The sequence below is a fragment of the Diorhabda carinulata genome, chromosome 12 (assembly GCF_026250575.1).
Source record: "Diorhabda carinulata isolate Delta chromosome 12, icDioCari1.1, whole genome shotgun sequence".
NCBI classification, from domain to species: Eukaryota; Metazoa; Arthropoda; class Insecta; order Coleoptera; family Chrysomelidae; genus Diorhabda; species Diorhabda carinulata.
The window spans coordinates 6,846,956-6,860,384 of NC_079471.1; the positions used below are offsets into that span (position 1 = coordinate 6,846,956).

At 30.8% G+C, this 13,429-nt stretch overlaps 1 protein-coding gene across 28 annotated transcripts in view; it reads left to right on the forward strand.

The window, feature by feature from the left end:
- The window catches only part of LOC130899969 (disks large 1 tumor suppressor protein), a 1,257,949-nt gene that overhangs the window by 273,225 nt on the left and 971,295 nt on the right, over window positions 1–13,429 (forward strand). For 6 of the 28 annotated variants that reach the window (XM_057810206.1, XM_057810207.1, XM_057810213.1 and 3 more), the window contains exon 1: window positions 8,645–8,715. The exons of 12 other annotated variants lie outside the window; for them this stretch is intronic. The gene's annotated coding sequence lies outside the window, so the exon portion shown is untranslated. Of the gene's footprint in view, window positions 1–8,228; window positions 8,716–13,429 lie in introns of those variants that run through there. 10 more of the 28 variants (XM_057810194.1, XM_057810195.1, XM_057810197.1 and 7 more) reach the window with 4 other exon arrangements.

The window sequence follows — 13,429 nt, forward strand, 5'->3', positions numbered from 1 at the left end:
ATGTTTACAGTAAGGGAAAAAATATCTTTATTTAAAGAGAAAATCGACTTCTGGATTGAATGTTTTGGGCAACAAAATTATAACTGCTTTCCGCTACTTCAGCAATTTGTTACGTGAACATTTGATAAACCTGACAAAGTCTTTGGAAGAATATTTTCCATAGATAACGGGATATCGAATGGGTTCAAACCCTAAGCACCGACTATTGCCGAATATGAAAATTTAATTGACATTCATCCACACTCAAACACTTTTTCGAATCTAAAGATACCACGAACCTGAGCCAATTATGGTTCGGTCTGAAAAACGAATACCCGGGCATCGCTGCAAAGGCTATCATGGCATAATCCCGTTTGTGTCAACTTATAGATGCGAGGCTGGGTTTTCAGTTTACGCCTACACGAAAAATAAGTTCAGGAGTAGGCACCAGACCTCCGTATCCAATTGTCAGACATAAAACCTGACTTCAATGTTATTCTAAGGAAAACTATGAAAATATTTCATTCATCACATTAAATTAAGTAAATATATTTTTGTTATAACTTAATAAAAAATATTTATTTATTTAGTTATAGCTTAAAGTCCTTCTTTTAAAGTCAAACTATACTTACTAGATGCGAACACCAAGACCAAAAGTCTAGTATGGTTAATTTACTTCTAATTTGACATAGGGTTCGGCCCAAAAATGGTGAACCAAAAAGGGTTCCGTAGCCAAAATAATTCGGGAACCGCTGCTCTATATAACATTTAAAACGAATAGAAGTTCATTTGATAATTCCTTTAACTTATTTTCGGATTTTCTAAAACATTTTTATGATGTACTAAAATAACTTTTAATGTTAAATTATAGAGGCGATTCTCAAAAATTCAAGCAGTTTTCAAAGGAGAAAGAGCATACTCATTAAAAAAATTGTAATATATTCTTATCAAATCATCTGAAAAATTGTTAATTTCGTTCAACTTTTTATAAAACATTCTTTTGTACCTCTCAAATCGTTATTTATTAAATGTGCAAAAGTTATCTGTTATTCACAGAAGGAATATAATAACAATCATTTCATTCTCGTTCTAAAACGCAAATCTCAAAAATAAATTGATAACAATGAGAAAAATATTTCTTTCTATATTATAGAGAACGTTGCTTCGTATCACATTTTGAGCATAGGAAACAGAATATAAAAAGTCTGTTCATCGAAAAGGTTGAAATGACGCTTGGAAATTTGAAAAAAAATACATGATATTTATATAAAGCTGGAAGCTACAAGCATAAGCTATATCACATGAATGTGTCCGTAAAAAATGAGTGATATATTTGATCCAAAATAGAGAATTTTTAAAAGAAAAATATAGGAGGAATTTTCAATATTCCCAACAAAGAAACCACTGATCGATACAATTGTTCATGTAGAAGTGATGCAAAATTTCTGAAATGAAGATTATAGTCTTAGAAAAAGAAATATTTGAAAAGAATTTTTGAAAAAACGGGGCTTGAGTATATTGACTCCATTCCAAATATGATGAGTTATGAATATGTAATGGAAAATACGTCAGCGATAGAAAGGACTTGAAGACCGTTTGATATGAAATATATCAGCTATTTTATTAATGTAATATTTTGCATTTTTGTTTTATTGGCAACGTTATTCTAAATATAGTTTCTTTTGGATCCACAATCAACAGAAAACAGTCCGATTGATTGGAGAACTATTGTGAAATTAACCTTTTCGTCTTCTGTGGTAAAGTCTTCTGTAAAGTCTCATTGAACCAATATTCTTATTGTTGTATTGTTTCCACTCAACTGTTAATTTTGACATCCAAAGAGAAAAAAAACTGATGAGTTTCGGTTGGAGGCAACCATGATGCAATGGCTAGAGTACTATATAATGTCACGGATGAGTTTAATAATAGTTTTCCACATGTCCTCGAGACATGGTCACCTATTTCTCGGTGAAAACTTTGGAATCTAAAACTTATTTTTGCTTAACTTTGCTACACTATTCGACACCGGTCGAATCTATCAAATTATTTGGTTAAGACTTGAGGCGCTGCAAAAAAATATCTTTACTTTTTCTAAAAATGAATTCTACATACTTATTTATCCCCGAATGTTTACGAACCAATACAAAATTCAGTTTACCCCGTAACTACTCACAAGTAAATAATATATGGAGAACTGATTCGTATCCTTTGTAAGGATATGCAAACCTTTTCAATACAGATTGCTATTCCCTTAATTAAATTCCATCCTGGAATAAAATATTACGAAAACGACTAGGCGGTCGCACCGATAACTTCTGGTTTGGAAAGGATGCTTTTCCTTTGATTCACTATTTCTCACGTACTTAAAGAAGGGGATTCCTTCGCAAACTTTTGCAATTTGAATTTTACTTTATACCTACGAGCGAGCTTTATTACTAAATGATAATTTTTATAAGACACGAATAATGAATACAGTTTTACGTTTCATACTTGTTGTTAATAGAAAAAACACTAATTACAGCTCCGAACGTTTTTCTTAGAAAATAATAACATAAATTATAAGGAAAGTAATGTAATTATATATTTATATTTATGTTTCTAAATCTTCTTGATTTTAGGTCTCTTACGTTTTTTTAATAGTTTTTGGAAATAAGATAAAATTGACGTTTTGACTTTTCTTTGGGCCTTTCTTCCAAAAATTATTAAAAAAACTAATTCTGAAACAGAACAGACCTAAAATCAAGAAAATTTAGAAACATAAGCATATCAAAATGTCTAAGAAATAAGAAAAACACAAATTACAATATCACAAATGAATGAACTCTATTAATTTCAAGCGATTGAATTAACAAGATTCATTGAATAGTGTTTATAACAATCCTATTTTTATATTAAAATAAATTCTGACACATGTTTTTTTGCCTATTAATATTTAGAATATTCTAGTATTTTCTTCATATAATTATGTGTTCAGTTTAATAAAGGAATTTAACTTTAAAAACTGTTCGTTGTCAACAACTTTTTTTGTCTTTGGTTCCTGTTTAGTAAATAAACTTTTTGCGTAGTTTAAACGCACACTGTTGCCACGTAGAGCAATATATCAAGAATTTTCACACAATCTGTTAATAGAATAACTATAATTTATTGATATATAGATTTTTGTTAGGTTTACAGAAGAATATTGAATAAAAGTTTTTTCCAATAGTTCTGTTGAGTCGATTAGTAGAGTGGAATATTGTGTTCAAGTGCATAAATAAGGTAGAGCCTTGAAAGTAGATAAATTTGATAAAACAAATAAATGGGGTTAGAATAAATATCCACTTAGAGATGAAATAAAATAATAAATATTATAATGGATACTACTCAGTTATGTGAATATCTTATACTCAGATAATGAAGTCATTGATCAGTGAATATAAGAAACACGTGATGTCAGTTGATCTTCTCAATAACCACTTAAAATTCACCATTATCCTTGGTGATCCAACCATCTGGTACTCGCAGCGAAAGAAACAATTTAAATAATACTAGCTTTTACCCGCGGCTTCGCTCGCTCCAGTAAGTAAGTATCAGAAATCATTATAATAGAAAAGAACGAACTCTGTAGCTATATTAGAATCTGAGATATAGATCTTTGAATGTGGAAAAACTGCCAAAAACTAACAAAAAACCATAACTCCACATTGAATGTCCGCGCCTAGCTCCTCTCCAACTCAACTGATTTAAGTGTTCAAAAACTCAAAAGAAAGGGGGTGTTTCAGCGAGTATTCTTAAACTAAAACGAACTCTGTAGCTATATTAGAATCTGAGATATAGATCTTTGAATGTAGAAAAGTTGCCAAAAACCTACAAAAATCCATAACTCCACATTGAATGTCCGCGCCTAGCTCCTCTCTAACTCAACCGATTTAATTGTTCAAGAACTCAGAAGAAAGAAGGTGTTTCAGCCAGTATTCTTCAACCAAAACGAAGTCTTTATCTTGAATAGAACCTGAGATATTGAGGATAGAACGTGTGTATGTGAAAAACTCCCATAAGTAATGTACAGGGGGAAATCGCATTTGAGTATAACTTGAGAATGGTGAAAATTAGATGAAATCTAGTAGTATTCCATTCATATATACAAGCGAACCAATAGTTAGATTTATTGGAAGGTAGTAACACCAAAAATAAGAACGATTTTTATCAATATTTTCATTATATAGCAGCCATTTTAAGTGAGTAATGGATCCATCTTTGTGATGGAGAAACAAAGATACAGAAAACGAAGTGCCAATTTAGTGATAAGAGAATCGCCGAGGGGAATAATTTACGCGGGAGAAGGTTTATTGGTGAAAAAATTGAGTATAAAACAGATTAGTTAAATCATTAAGTTTTAGTTTACCTTCAGTCTCTGAAGACAATAACTTGGTTATCGAAACGGGCGTCAGACAGTGTAATTATGAGTGTGAATTTTTCTGGTTACCCTCAGAAATCTTCCGTATGAATATATTGGATAAATTGTCTTGTGTAACGTTTTCTTCACGTACATCAATTATTTCTATTCGGTTATTGCTTATATTCCGTTGTTAATTCTTTCTTTTTTGCGTATGAATATTCACAAGAGTTCTTGATATTTATTAAGTGGAAAATAACTTGTATACTCTATAATAGTATATTGTTATTCAGTTTAAATCATCCTAAATAGTTCGGAATGTCGCGAAAAAAGCTATTTACACGGCATCAAACCATCATAATACGCATTGTGATGAACTGAATGCAGAGTAATGAAATAATACTCCAGTCTTAGACCGTGCCTTATCGAAAGATCGCGTAGAACGCTCTCTTGTATCCCAAATTGATAATAATATAACTATAACGTGAATTGGATAGTAGGTGGATTATTGAAGTGGTCAAATTTTATTTTCTACGCAGTTGTTTATCGAAGTATTACAAGACGACCGCGAAATATCTTTTGACTCAGTAATAATAATTGCTCTCTTAGTTGAGATTAATATAATTCAAATTAGTTGATTATAATTCATTTTTTTTTTCGTTTGATCTAATTATTTAGATTATGTAATTATCTCTCAATTCAGTTCTTTAGCAACGCAGCGCTTATGCACTGGCCGCCTTTGGTGTTTTTCTCTTAGATGGTGGTGTATTACATTCCCGATATTTGATTATAGAACTTCGTGGTTTTTCTACCACAATAAAATATCACACTTTTCAACGACAAATTCATCTTGAGGACAAGTTGAGTATGTGAAATACGAATTTGATTTGTTATGTTTTTCCTCGAACTTTATACACTTTTAAACTGAAAAAACAGTGGAAAACAACAACAAACTTCTTTCATTCTAGTTTGGTCTCCTGGGTTGAGGTTAGGAACAATACAATAGTTGTCATGTTTTAGTAAATGTTACAAAACATCGCTAGAAATGACCCTCTCAATCAAAAGGAAAAAAGCAGTGAATATGGAGAGACACATGCTTTTGCGCTGCTGCCAATCTTCCCACAATTCCTGAATTCCAGTTGACCTTCTAATTTTCAATAATTAGACAAAACTTTTTTAGATTTTATGAAAATATATTTTGGGTCGTTCTTTCTTGAAGCACAAATTACGAAAGAAGTGAAGCTATGAGGAAATATGCGAATGTTAATTGAAAATGTTGAAGCACATATGAGATAAATTTTTGTTGATCTCATTCACTAGAGGCCGTTAGTGGATTTTTTACCGTATATTTGATTATAGAACTTCGTGGTTATCTTTTCCCAATAAAATATCTAATTTCTCAACTACAAATTTATCTTGAGGACAAGTTGAGTAAGTGAAATAAGAATATGATATGTAATGTTTTTCTTCGAACTTTATACACTATTAAACAGTGAAAAACCACAACAAAATTTGGTCTCCTGGATTGAGGTTAAGAACAATCTAAATGTTATAAAACATCACTATTAATGACCCTTTCAATCGAAAAGAAAAAAGCTGTGAATATGGACACATTCTTTTGCGCTGCCTACAATCTTCCCACAACAATTCCTGAATGCCAGTCGATCATCTAATTTACAATAATTAGACCAAAATTTTAATGAAAATATGTATTCGGTCGTTCTTCCTTGGAGCACAAACTTTAAAAAAGTGAAAGATTTCAGGAAATATGTTAATATATACAGTGGAATCTCTCGAACCTTGTTTAGTCGAAAAAAATTTCCTTCCGCTGAATCCCTAAATATGCGGTATCTCAAATTATTTAGACTTTGTCACTCGAACATAATGTTATTTCCCTAAGAAATATTAATAATACATATTTTTATACTCTATAACTCAAATTTCAAAAGGGAGACTTTGTAAGTAATAAAATCCAAAATGAATGTTCGAGGGGTTCGGGACATCTAATCTGTTGTTTTTCTTTTCTACACGTACAATAAATGAAACTTTCGATAATACAGAGTTTGTTCGTCAGTACTTATTTGGCTGTCAACTAACAACAACATGAGTCCAAAGCGGATGTGATGAATAGATAATTGAATTTTCAAAATTTATTGAAGGATTATGAACCAAAAGATGTATTTAATGCTGACGAGACTGGCCTTTTTGTTCAAGTGTTTACATGATAAAACAATTATTTTTTAAAATGAAAAATGTCATGCTAGTAAGATCAGTAAAGAGCGATTGATAATACTGCTGGTAACAAATATGAGAGGCTCTGAAAAACTCAAACCATTAGTTATAGGAAAGGCCAGAAAGCCTCGTTGTTTTTCTGGTTGTAAATCTCTACCACTAGACTATGATGCTAACAAGAAAGCTTGAATATTCATAGGATGGCTCATTAAGGTTGGGTTAGGTTAGGTTAATAGGGTGATCTCCACTTTTCAGCCGAAATCCACTCGGAGGCCTTTGCAGACTTTTCAGTCAGCACCATTTCACTCCCCTTCCTATCTCTTCCGTTGCCAAGTCCTTGCCCCCTTCCCAAGCTTTTCCAGTTTGCAATGAAGTGATTCAGGTCCTTATCAACCAGCTCCGCTGCTTCTTCCAGACATTCCAATGTTTCACTCCCCATGCATTGTAGTCGTTTCGACGCCAATGCTGTGCAGTGACACATTAGGTGTCACTCGTCGGTTCTAATACCCATTTTCCTGAGTCTAGAGACTACTGTGCAGTGACCGGTAATCACTGCTACGACCCTTCGGATCGAGGCTTTTCCAAAAAAAAAATGGCTCATTAAAGTCGACTAGAAAATAGGAGAAACGAAAAATATTACAATCCATTGACAACTGTACAGCTCACAACGTAATTCTATCATTGAAAGCAGTGAAAGTTAAATTTTTTCCACCCAACACAACATCAAGGAGTAATGAAAAACTTCAAATCCGCTTACAGAAAGGAAGTTGCTAGGAAACTGATAACAAATATGAAACAACAGTCAGCTTCAACTATTAATATATTACTTACAATTAGGATGATAGATAAAGTTTGGAGAAGTGTATCTAAAACTATAATATCAAATTGCTTCAAAAGCTGTGGATTTTCTATGCCACAAGAAGAAACTTCCGAAGAACCTCTTGAACCGGATATGAGTGTAGAGACTGACTGGAATAAACTTCAAAAAATAGAAGTGCAATTTGAAGATTATGTGACATGTGATAAAGGGAGCACTGATGATGACGTTAATGACAATGAAGTTAATGAAAATGACGTTGATCATACTGATCCAGCAAGTTTTGAACCACCAATAAAAAATAAAGAAGCTAATCAATACACTAAGAAGTGGATTTTTTTAGTGTACACTCTACTTTCCTAAGATGTAATTTGTATGTAAAAAATAAATGCATATTATAAAAATTAAGTTGAATTGTTATTTGGACATATGCATCTCGAAGTTGAAAACTCGTTAACTCGAATTTCTTTGAGTTTCCCTTGACATTCGAGCTATAGAGATTCCAGTGAATATGGTATATATGCGTCAAATATGAAAAAAAAGAATTTTTTTCGATAAATTTTCCAAAATAAGAAGTTAGTTTCTACCTACAACGAGAGAAATAGGGGAAAATAGAATCTTTTGAGACAAAATACGTTAATACAACAATACTCAAAGATATCTCATACATTTGAAAATCTTATTGATAATTCTTGTTACTGTTTTTTAATTCCATACAAATTTATACATTGGAAATTGCATCTATTTTTCCAGGAATACCATATCGACATTAATATCTTTTATTCTTCGTTATGTCTGTTTGGCAACTCTGCAAAAGCGTAGCGAGAGTCAAATTCGCGCCGAACATCAGATCTGAGGCATCACGACGCCCAGTTTGCGGAAAATAGCGCCGCGTGTTGCTGTGAACACGAAGCGTCTTGTTAATTTTTTCGAAAAGGAACGATCGTAGACTATTTTACCGAATTATTTCCGATATTTTTTGATAAACATTTTTTTGTGAGCGCGTTTTTATAGTAGAATAAACAATATTTAAAATTAATTTAAACCGGTTGTGTTAGTGCATTATATGTATTGTGTTATGTGCTTAAAATTAAAAAGCTGATGCAGTATACAAAATTCTAGTGCAATTATCGTATAAAAGGTGTATATTGATAATTCGGATAATTCGTTTGAATTGAAATTTGTATGAATATTTTAAGCAAATTTAAAACAGTGAAAATTTAAAGCAAAGTGAACAATTCCGCAAATTTTGATTTCTAGATTGCTTGAAGTGTGAATAGTTGTGATTTCTCTTTTAAGGAAATTGTGAATAGTAAGTATAGTTTTATCATTTAGAATACAAGAGAAAAGTGATCTTATTCAAATTGATTAATAATAAAAAAATCGCACGAAAGACTTCATTCAAATGAAGATTTATTTCCACTTAGGCTACAACCCATTTAGCTGGATTAAGTTGAGGTGGAATGAAGGATAAATGTAGGGTACGTTTTATTTGCGAATTACAACGCCCGAAGTAGTTTTTTTCAAATAAAAATTCATAGATTTGTGGTGAGAAAATGTTGGGAAGGCTGATCATGGAAACACTTATCAGCTCTTTACGGGGTATTTAATTATACACTAACTAACCCTCAAACATAGTTTAAATTTTTTATACAGAAGTAGCATGAAGTAAACAAAATTATATTTCCAAAATTATTCCTCGACATATAATTTATAAACGTCAAATGCAGTTTTTTCTTTTTTCGGGTAGCATTTTGTCTCCTAAAAATAAAAGAAGTAACCTTGTAATGATTGTGATATTGTTTGCACAGGGCAGACATTTCTGTATTTAGAAAATGGATTAGAAGGTCATCAACGTGATAAGAACAGATAAAACTGCGTTAACAAACCATGTAATATCAAAAAACATACCATATATAAATTTAAAAATTTTTGAAACGGAATAAAATAAAATAAAAAAAGAATTTTTAGAAATTGTTCACATATATACATTGCGTAAGCTTTTAATGATCAAAAAGACTTGAATATTTTTGAATAATATTCATAGTTCTATTTTCAAAATGTAACAACTGAGGAAAAACCGTTTTTTGTCGGAAACATTGTCATTGTCAAGTAATATTTAGATAAACACCGAAACGTCAATTTTCACCTGCTTTTTGAAAGGAATTTTCCAGTACGAGACTTAAAATCAAGATCAATTAAAATATATAAAACGTTGTAGGAAGTAAGAAGTCTAGTGTTCTTACAGTTCAATTAAAAAATAGGTTATTTATCAAAATTATAAGAAGTTTTTCCAAAAAAATATGAATTCTTCCAATAAATATCAGTTGGAAATAATAGTGAAAATAACATAAGAAGTTTTTCCAAAAAACCCTGAATTCTTCCAATAAGTATCACTTGGGAAGAATAGTGAAAATAACATAAGAAGTTTTTCCAAAAAACCCTGAATTCTTCCAATAAATATCAGTTGGAAATAATAGTGAAAATAACATAAGAAGTTTTTCCAAAAAACCCTGAATTCTTCCAATAAGTATCACTTGGGAAGAATAGTGAAAATAACATAAGAAGTTTTTCCAAAAAACCCTGAATTCTTCCAATAAATATCAGTTGGAAATAATAGTGAAAATAACATAAGAAGTTTTTCCAAAAAACCCTGAATTCTTCCAATAAGTATCACTTGGGAAGAATAGTGAAAATAACATAAGAAGTTTTTCCAAAAAACCCTGAATTCTTCCAATAAATATCAGTTGGAAATAATAGTGAAAATAACATAAGAAGTTTTTCCAAAAAACCCTGAATTCTTCCAATAAGTATCACTTGGGAAGAATAGTGAAAATAACATAAGAAGTTTTTCCAAAAAACCCTGAATTCTTCCAATAAATATCAGTTGGAAATAATAGTGAAAATAACATAAGAAGTTTTTCCAAAAAACCCTGAATTCTTCCAATAAATATCAGTTGGAAATAATAGTGAAAATAACATAAGAAGTTTTTCCAAAAAACCCTGAATTCTTCCAATAACTATCAGTTGGAAATAATAGTGAAAATAACATAAGAAGTTTTTCCAAAAAACTCTGAAGTTTTCGAATAAATATCAGTTGGAAATAATAGTGAAAATAACATAAGAAGTTTTTCCAAAAAACTCTGAAATTTTCGAATAAATATCAGTTGGAAATAATAGTGAAAATAACATAAGAAGTTTTTCCAAAAAAATCTGAAGTTTTCGAATAAATATCAGTTGGAAATAATAGTGAAAATAACATAAGAAGTTTTTCCAAAAAACCCTGAATTCTTCCAATAAGTATCACTTGGGAAGAATAGTGAAAATAACATAAGAAGTTTTTCCAAAAAACCCTGACTTCTTCCAATAAGTATCACTTGGGAAGAATAGTGAAAATAACATAAGAAGTTTTTCCAAAAAACCCTGAATTCTTCCAATAAATATCAGTTGGAAATAATAGTGAAAATAACATAAGAAGTTTTTCCAAAAAACCCTGAATTCTTCCAATAACTATCAGTTGGAAATAATAGTGAAAATAATATAAGAAGTTTTTCCAAAAAACTCTGAAGTTTTCGAATAAATATCAGTTGGAAATAATAGTGAAAATAACATAAGAAGTTTTTCCAAAAAACCCTGAATTCTTCCAATAACTATCAGTTGGAAATAATAGTGAAAATAACATAAGAAGTTTTTCCAAAAAACCCCGAATTCTTCCAATAACTATCAGTTGGAAATAATAGTGAAAATAACATAAGAAGTTTTTCCAAAAAAATCTGAATTCTTCCAATAAATATCATTGGAAATAATAATGAAAATAACATAAGAAGTTTTTCCAAAAAACTCTGAAATTTTCGAATAAATATCAGTTGGAAATAATAGTGAAAATAACAAGAGAAGTTTTTCCAAAAAAATCTGAATTCTTCCAATAAATATCATTGGAAATAATAGTGAAAATAACATAAGAAGTTTTTCCAAAAAACTCTGAAATTTTCGAATAAATATCAGTTGGAAATAATAGTGAAAATAACATAAGAAGTTTTTCCAAAAAACCCTGAATTCTTCCAATAAATATCAGTTGGGAAGAATAGTGAAAATAACTTGTGAGTCTTGGTCTGTTTAAGGATTCCAATATCTCCTGTCTATTATTTGCCAATTTATCAGGTCCAATATTATATTTCGATCAACAATCTTGTTTGAACTTGGAATGATATTGAGAAAGCTCATTAATTATAAGAATCATCCACCTCAATCTTTGCACTTTTATCTCTTGCCAGCTCAAACTTATATCGATGGATTTATCTCTCACATTCGTGCCTTCCGCCAAGGTTGATACATTCTAAGATGCACAGTAGTAGTATGCTGTTAGCTATTTTCATATATTAAGCCGCTTGGCCTTATTATCGTTAACAATCTATTTCTTTCTTGCTGTTGGGGTTTTAAGGTTGTTATGAGTTGCTTTGAGAACAGCGTAAGTGCGGCCGATGGCGTCCAAGTCTTCTAGAAAGCATTCAGTAATGTTCTACTTGTCCCAATATCGACAAGCATCAACCCCATGGTTGAGAAGTAGATATGAAAAAGATAAGATACACAGAATACATCATTTTCATGAGTTTAAAGTTATTTCTAATAATGTCAATACTTTCCTTATTATTGAATTGCCAAATTATTAATTTCAACTCTTCAGCAGGAAAGAGATCGCTTCTCTTGACAAGATTTTCATAATTGTTTTCGCAATTTTCACACGATTTTTTTTCCAGATTGGTAGATTATAGGCTATTTAAATTTGAATCTTCCCAAGAATGTCTATTTTTGATTGCTTCCGTTGTGAAACTAATAATTTGTCTATCCACATCAGATATAAAATTAAAAAAATCCTCCTCGTTCATGTGGTTTCCTTCTGCTTACAGCATCATTATAATAGAAGTTTTTTTGTAATAAATGGTAGAAGTATGTAGTGGACGACTTAACTGAACTCTTAGTTTAGTTAAGTTTGTGGCTTATTTAATTAATGAATTAAACTTTTTGGTTTTGCTTTAGTTTTATTTACACTATGTACTATCGCAATATGAATCAAAACTTTACTGTTAGTCATTTCAAACCTCCATTTCTCATGCGACTCGACTGCTGACAGCTTGTCCTTTCACGGATTATCCATCCTTGACCTTGTTGCTGTCTTTCTACATTTAAGGTCTAAACACACTACAGTTACTATCTGTTTTTTCGCTCATAATCTAATTGATAGTGTGAATTATCTGGTTTCATTCTATTGCGCTATAAAATATAAAATTTCTTGTTCATTCGACCGTCTCTCAGGTTTCGCGATTGGATAATAGATTCCCCTATGTGAAAATACCATATTAACCTATAATTTTAGTTGAAAACAAATGCATCATGTTCCGGATCACGTTGATACCATTATAATGTATTAATTAATCTCATGGACAATGTACTGATGCGAAAATATCGTTAGTTTGATTTATTATTATAGTTTAATGAAATGGACAGAAATCGAGATATAGATAACAAATATTATAGTGTTATTTTAATCCAATTATGTGAATAATATGACAATTTTATTAAAAAATATATATTATTTCGTAAATAAATAAAATATAATGTTGGGATTTGCTCAAATATATATTATAATCGAAAACATAAAGAAATCGGATACGTACAATGTGTCCCCGAATAGCTGACACGATTCTTTTAACAGATAAAAAATTCTCGATGCCAAGTTTTATTTTGTTATATAATTTGAGCTTTGAAAAATCAAGTTAGCCTCTGAAATTTTGTCGTGGATCGCCCTCAAGGACATGAAAGGAAAAAATTAAACAGGCCATGAACACAGACAGACAGAACTATCCAGGAAAACCAGTGGATAAATAGGAAAGTGTAGCGTACGAAATGTGGGATGCGCCAAAGGAAGCTGTAAAAAAAATTCAAATTTTGCCTATTACTACTGCCTCAAGACTAGATTGTGATAATTATATACAAGTTAAGAACCTTAATAAATTTTATGTCCACTA